Raw genomic sequence first — 6,873 nt, forward strand, 5'->3', positions numbered from 1 at the left:
AAAGTGTAAAAAAGGAGACAAGGGTGAAGAAATCTCATATTTATTTCCTGCCATGAGTAAGGGAGGAATATGTAATATTTGATATAGGTTGTGGTAATAAATCATATTAGAAATTTATGTATATTCTATATGGTTATATCTCCATTATTTAGTAATTTTTATTTTCTTGTTGAAATTAATTCTATCACACAATTGTGATATAGAAAACTCTCATGTCGATAGGGCATCACTCCCTTGGATATTCCCTTTATTAGATATAGATTATGGGATAGACTACAACACAACTTTTCACTATACCTATTGTAGCAAAATCATAATTCATGTTAAGAGAATGGAGAATATGGCCATGTCTTTTATGTGATGGTTTTTCTTATATAATCTTAGGTAGTGTAGCTATAGAAATATAACTCTAGCTCTTGATACATACTCCCTACTAAAAGAGGACAAGAATACCAAAATAAAACCCTTTCAAAAAATGGGGATTCTAACTACTCTTAGATCTAACTTGTTCTACTCAAGGAAGATTAGATATACTATTTATTTGCATATAAGAATGTGTTGATGGTGTTGGACCCGCCAACATTCAGGGGATCTCCCTGGTATGAAGTCCCAAATAGACCTCGCATGGTTTGGTGCAGGAGGCCCATCCTATACGATGGTCTGTTTGCCATTATCTTAGAGACTTTTCTTAGCTCTTGTTGTTCAACACATGAGAGTGTTACTCTTGTATCTTCAAAAAGCGAGGTGAGTATCCCTGGTGAGTGTGTAATGTAACTTGTGTCCTAGTTCTTTTACTATAAGGGAGAGGGTAGAAGTGAACCTATAGATGAGAAGTAGTAGTACCACCTAGGGAGAGACACATGCGAAAACAATAAGGGTATGTCCAGCATCGAGCGGAGTAGTCCACAGTGGATGAAACAATCTTTAAAACCAAAGTGCAAGGGAAAACACATACATGATCCAACGGAGTAGTCCACACGGGGGTGATGGTTGTTATAACCAAGAAAAAAAAGTATGGTTTGTCTAATGTCCTACGGATTAGTCCACACAAAGGAGACAACTTTGATAAACAATACAACACATCTTCATCAATTTAAGTAGTAAAATAACCAAAGTAGTTTAGCTATCTTAGTACAGGTTAAGAAAACATGCATTACAAATATTTAAAGAGTATTCTTACAAACATCTACGAAGCATGCGTGAAAATGTGATGGCCTCAAACAGGCTTCTGAATTAAGAAAATGTCCCAAGACATATCTATACACCATACATAACTAGTCATAGTAGTGGGACATTGGAGCCACTCCTTGCTCCTCAAAGAATAGACTACAGACTCTCAAGTCTATGTGGGAGGATCCAAGGTGAAAAGCCCCTTTCTCATACAATGTGAGGGGTATATATAGCCAAGGGTGATGCTGGACCCTTGTGATTCTTGGCATACCCTTGTGACTATTCAACTTCCCATGACTTTTCAAGTGACATGACTCTTCCACTTCTGTGTGCATCCATTGGACTTCAAATTACATTACATTCAATTACAATGGATATGGCCCATAATGGTGATGTGGCCGAGACAACTCATGACACAACTCAACATGACACTACTGACATGTACTGGCTGAGTGTGGTCTCCATGTCAAGATGTTGCGCTACTGACTGATGGATGTACTCTTGGTGTGCTTTGCCTTCTCCTCTGCATGGCATAGTGTTGGGGGGTCTTGAATGGTCTTGGTCTTGCTTGATGGTTCAATACATGTGTTCCTTTTGCTTGTTTCTTGATATGCTTGGTATGTCTATGTAGCTGAAAGAAAGTCTTCTAGCATGTGCGCTCCTTCTTCATCATCTTCATCGTCTTGCCATGATCTACTAGTGTACATGTTGCTTCTATTCACTCATGACAGGATGACATCAAATCCAAAACCTCCTAGTCTAGCATGATGCATTGTTCTCGTGTTTCGGGTGACAGGGAACGAGGAAAACTCACTGGGATGTCGTAGAGTGCAGCTCAGGCTGAAATGAAGCATTATGGTTGGAAAAACTAGATAGTGATCATTGGGAGGTAGGATTGCATAGTGAGAGTCACTAGTGTCAGCTATAAGGTGGGACCCTGAGGGAGGTAGCTTCTGTGTAGTTTTTCAGAGGGAAGATAGAGCGGGCTATAGAGGGACTGTTGGTTAGTTCTGCACAATTTCTAGAGGGAAGGCAAAGAAGGGCTATAGAGGGACCTATTGGACATGACTATGCACTCTATGGGAATAGTATAGGACAATCAAAAGGCAAAATTCTAGACATTTCTGCACAATTTCTGGAGGCAGGGCAGAGCAAGGTCGTAAGGGTCATCTAGGCATCTCTACACAATTTTGGGGAACAATGCAAAGAAAGGCATTAGATGAGTAGCTGGGCATGTTTGCACACTTTTGGGGAACAATGTAGACCCAGGTCTCAAAGTAGTGCAGGATCCTTGTAGGAAAGGAGGAGGGCTGATGATTGTGCTTGAAAAATGTGCAGTTCAGTTAGACATAGAGGCAATTTCTACGCAATTCTGGGAGGGAGACAGGCTGCTCACCCCTAGGATTGCATAGTGCAACTGACCTAGAGGACACCTCAAGCACCACACAATTCCAGGTAGTAGATTAGGGTCAATGAGGGCTGAGATTGTGTAGAGTAGCTCAGTTGGGGTCTGGTGGAAGAGGATTGTTCAATCAAGAACATTTTCAGGAAAATGGCTAAGTATCGAAAGAAAGAAAACTTGTGAAGACTGAGATTGTGTACATACACTTAGCATAATCGATGACGAGAAAACATAGACCACCATGACAACAAGGAAAAACATGCCCTCAGGGAGATTGTCTTGGAGTTGAGAGCGACAAGTGCGACACTTGTGATAGACCTTCAGACGACTGTGATGACACTTGCGTGACAGTGCTTACAACTTTATGTGTGAATACAATGGGTGTTCAAATAGTGAAGACAACCCAAAGACACAAAGATAGTCCTTCAAATTCACCAGAACTAGATCAAAATCATGAAAAAGTAATCAACATGTCGAAAGACAACCATTGGTCAAACAAGCAAAAAGTGAAAAGAGTTCACAAGAGCTCATGGGGTGAGCTTGAGTGTTTGTAACCAACAAAGGAAAAAACAAGGAAGGCTCCAAAATTTGGATGCAAGCCAAAATTTTTGAGGGTGTTGCAGCTACTACTACACTTGGTGACACATTGGATGAATACCATCTTCTCTATTTCGGTTCATTTTCAGCGTAAGGCCTTGGCCTTTTGGGAAGTATTGATTCATTGTGCAGATCCCTTTGGCTTCCCCACTTACCCCGAAGACAAACAATGTCACCTTGTACCGACTTAGTAGAACACAACACAAAAATTCAGCCAGATCATAATGTTTCAAAGTGGGAAGGTTAATTTGGCTTGTGAGTTTAAGATTTTCAAAGTATAAGTTTTCATCTCTAGTGTTGCTCTGCTGCCATCGGGCCTAGATAGTACCATAACAAAGTCACGCTGGGACACAAACATTGATCCACTTCCAGTGAGCCTAGATAGTACCCCGGTGGACTTGCTTGCTTCACCTCTCTGGGCAGGAACCCTTTCTCTTATTTTGCCTTTGTTATTTTTTGAAAGAGGATTGTGCATAGGCACTTATTTATTTTTGGGGTAGAAGAGGGATCCCGACTTATTGAGATCAGAAGAGGTTGTTCCTTCAAAGAAGCATGTAATACCTATGATTTATATTTTCTTGTTTATATTTTCCTCTTCTCTGCTTCTACTAGTTGGATAAGCTTGAACACGTAGAGCAGAAAACTGAGTATAGGTATGAGGTTCCCCATAGTGGACACGAGTTCATGGTTTGATCAAAACATTCCTCATAGACAGATCGTATTTTCTAGAAATAATTCATTGGCCAAAATTTACAACCAAGCACAAAGAAGGCGAACACAGGATTGGCCAAGTGTTGCAGTGTCACAAGACTCTTTGAACTTTAGCCACATGCACATTCAAAAGATAGAACGTGGTATGAGACAACACTTATTTACAAAACAAATAGTTGAACAACAAAGCAGAGAAAATCAAAAAAGCAAAAAACAATAGAATAAATCAAAGCAGAAAAAGCAAACAAATAACAGAACAACAATGAAATAAGTATGCACACGGTGCAGGGTGCTGCCCTAGATCATTGAAAATAACATTTTATGTCTTGGCCATTGACAGGGAGAGTGTCAATCTTCCCATCGAGTGATTGTAAATGATACGTGTGTTGGCAAAGCTTCTCATGAACTATGAATGGGCCAATCCATAGGGATTGAAACTTCATATGTTTTCCTTTGTCTTCGTGGGGTTTATCTTACTTCAAGACTGAGTCACCCACATCGAAGCTAGTGTTCCCTGTAGACTTCTTGTCAAACCATCTCTTGATATAGTTCTGGTGAAGTGTGAACTTTTCTTTTGCTTTCACCCTTTCTTCTTGTAGCTTGTGTAATGTGTCCATCCTATGTTGAACCAATAGACATGACTTGCTTTAGGATTCTTGGGATAACTGGAGAGCAAGAAAGTAGATATTTGGTGGGAGGATGGATTTTTTTATTATTTTTATTTTATTTATTTATTTATTTATTTTCTGTAAACGAGGAAGTAGGGGGAGGTATTCAGAGAGGGTTTGGGTGTGACTCAATCAACCCATAGAGAATTAACCAAAGTGGAATGCCAGTTTCATTGTTCATAGTAAATGGTATTTTTCATGATGCGGATAAGATTTTTGTTTTTAGAATCAGAAAGACAATTTCCCTGTGGATAGTAGTTAGCTAAATGATTTAACACAATACCATTTTTCAATGCAAAGTCATAAATATTTAACAAAGATAAATATGTTGTATTGTCAAAAATAAGTGATACAGGAATGCCAAACATTGAAATGATGTTCTATCTTAGGAAGTTGATGACTTCCTACTCATTCACTTGTTTCAACGAAACTGATTCTGTCCACCACGTGAAGTAATATGTAGTAGTTAATATGTAGCAGTGCTACTTTGATGAATGTGGGAAAATATCCCAAATAATGTCCAAGCCCCACTGTTGGAATGGTTTGACCACTGCAACAAGCTACAATGGGGCTACTGACCTTCATTTTCTGTCGACACATCTCTGGCAGATCGAACACTTGTGGGCATAAGCATGTGCATCTTTGAATAAGGTAGGCCAGTAGAAACCAACCTGCATGACCTTGTGTTCTGTTATGCTTCCCACGAAGTGACCCCTGGCTGGTCTGTCATGGAGATCACGTAACACCCTTTTTGAATCCTGTGCCTCTAGACACCTGAGAAAAATGTTGTTGTGATATTTTCTATAAAGCACTCCATGCATCAACTGGTAAGATAAATATTTCAATCAGAGTGCCCTCTTCTGCCTCATAGAGAAGTGAGAGGGAATGATGTCATGCTCGAGGTACTGGCACACGTTTGCATAGAAAGAGTTTCCATGTGAAGTGGGGGGGGGGGGGGGGGCTCGATCAATATTATACATTTCAATTTCTTGCTCCCAGTCGGTGAGCTCTTATTCTTCCTCTTGCGCATGTACTTCTTGCGCTGCTAATATGCAAATATTGTGACCCTTTATGGTGTGAATTGGCTTGATGTAAAGATCATACTCTTCTAGTCCTGTCATCTAGTTCACCCACCTTTCACCCAACTATTTCTGAAAAAGCAGTGATCTAACTGCTGGGTGTGGCACAAAGACAATGTAATGGTTTTTGAAGAGGTGTTATCACTCCTCCGGATCTCCAAGGTTGAGGAAAAGTCTAGCTAAGGTAACCACAAACCAATATTTTGACTTGGTAGCTAGCCCTGCCGAGCCAGAGAGGGCTCTCTCCAAAGAATCATAGCGAAGAGGGCTAGATAGATTAGGGTTTTAGGCTAGATATAATATCTCAGGGTTTGTTTTATTTGATTTGATTGGGGCAGTCACTCGATGAGTGAATTAGGTCAGACAGTGAAATAGGCTAGGGCAAAAGAAAATCAGAATTATAGACATCTGATGGAGAAAGGTAGGAAAGTTACTTTAACACTTTCTAGTATAGTGATGAAATGGTTTAGACTGGTGAGGTGCTAAAAAGAGCATGAAAACCATGAATTCTTTCTAAACTAAAGATATGAAACAATTTATGATGATTTTCCCAAAAAAAGTCATAGAATATGAATTCTTCTTATCACACCTTGAAAATCAAATATATTTAAAGTGAAATGGATGATGAAAGGTACAAAACATTCATACACATGTAACTAAAGAAAAAACAATATCAAAATACCATGCCACAGGAATCCCACCAAAATAGTTGCAACTCGTCCATTATATTCCATGCCAAAGGCTGAAACACTAGTATGACATCCAATCGATTCCAACCTATAGAATGAGTAATAAATTACATGATATAGGCCTCACACCAACTCATCCTAGCCTCAGGGGTTGAATCCATGAGAGGAGGAGCAGATACAACAAAAACTGAACTAATAGCTAGAGTGTAGGGTGGTCAAAGTAACTCATCCCTAACTTCAATAAACTAATTCATTACAAGTCATGGAGCCTATTTACCTAATGTACTTACCCTAGGTAATAGTAAAAACACAATAATTACATCAATTACATCAGTAAAACAATGATTTCCCATAGGTAAAAATCAATTTTGTAGAAGAACAATGAATAACTGGGCCAACTGTCAAACGTGCAGTGCCATCTTCCAGCTCACTTTTACCTACCTTCATGATGCCCAAATTTAGCCCAAGATATCTCATTTGAAATATTACCTCATCTAGTTTCCAAAACTACCCTTTGTTTTCAAAATGGGCTTGATTTAACCCTCCAAAACTCCATT

The sequence above is a fragment of the Pinus tabuliformis genome, chromosome J (genome assembly GCF_031772625.1).
Source record: "Pinus tabuliformis cultivar Carrire ecotype Pingquan chromosome J, CPIR1, whole genome shotgun sequence".
Classification (NCBI taxonomy): Eukaryota; Viridiplantae; Streptophyta; class Pinopsida; order Pinales; family Pinaceae; genus Pinus; species Pinus tabuliformis.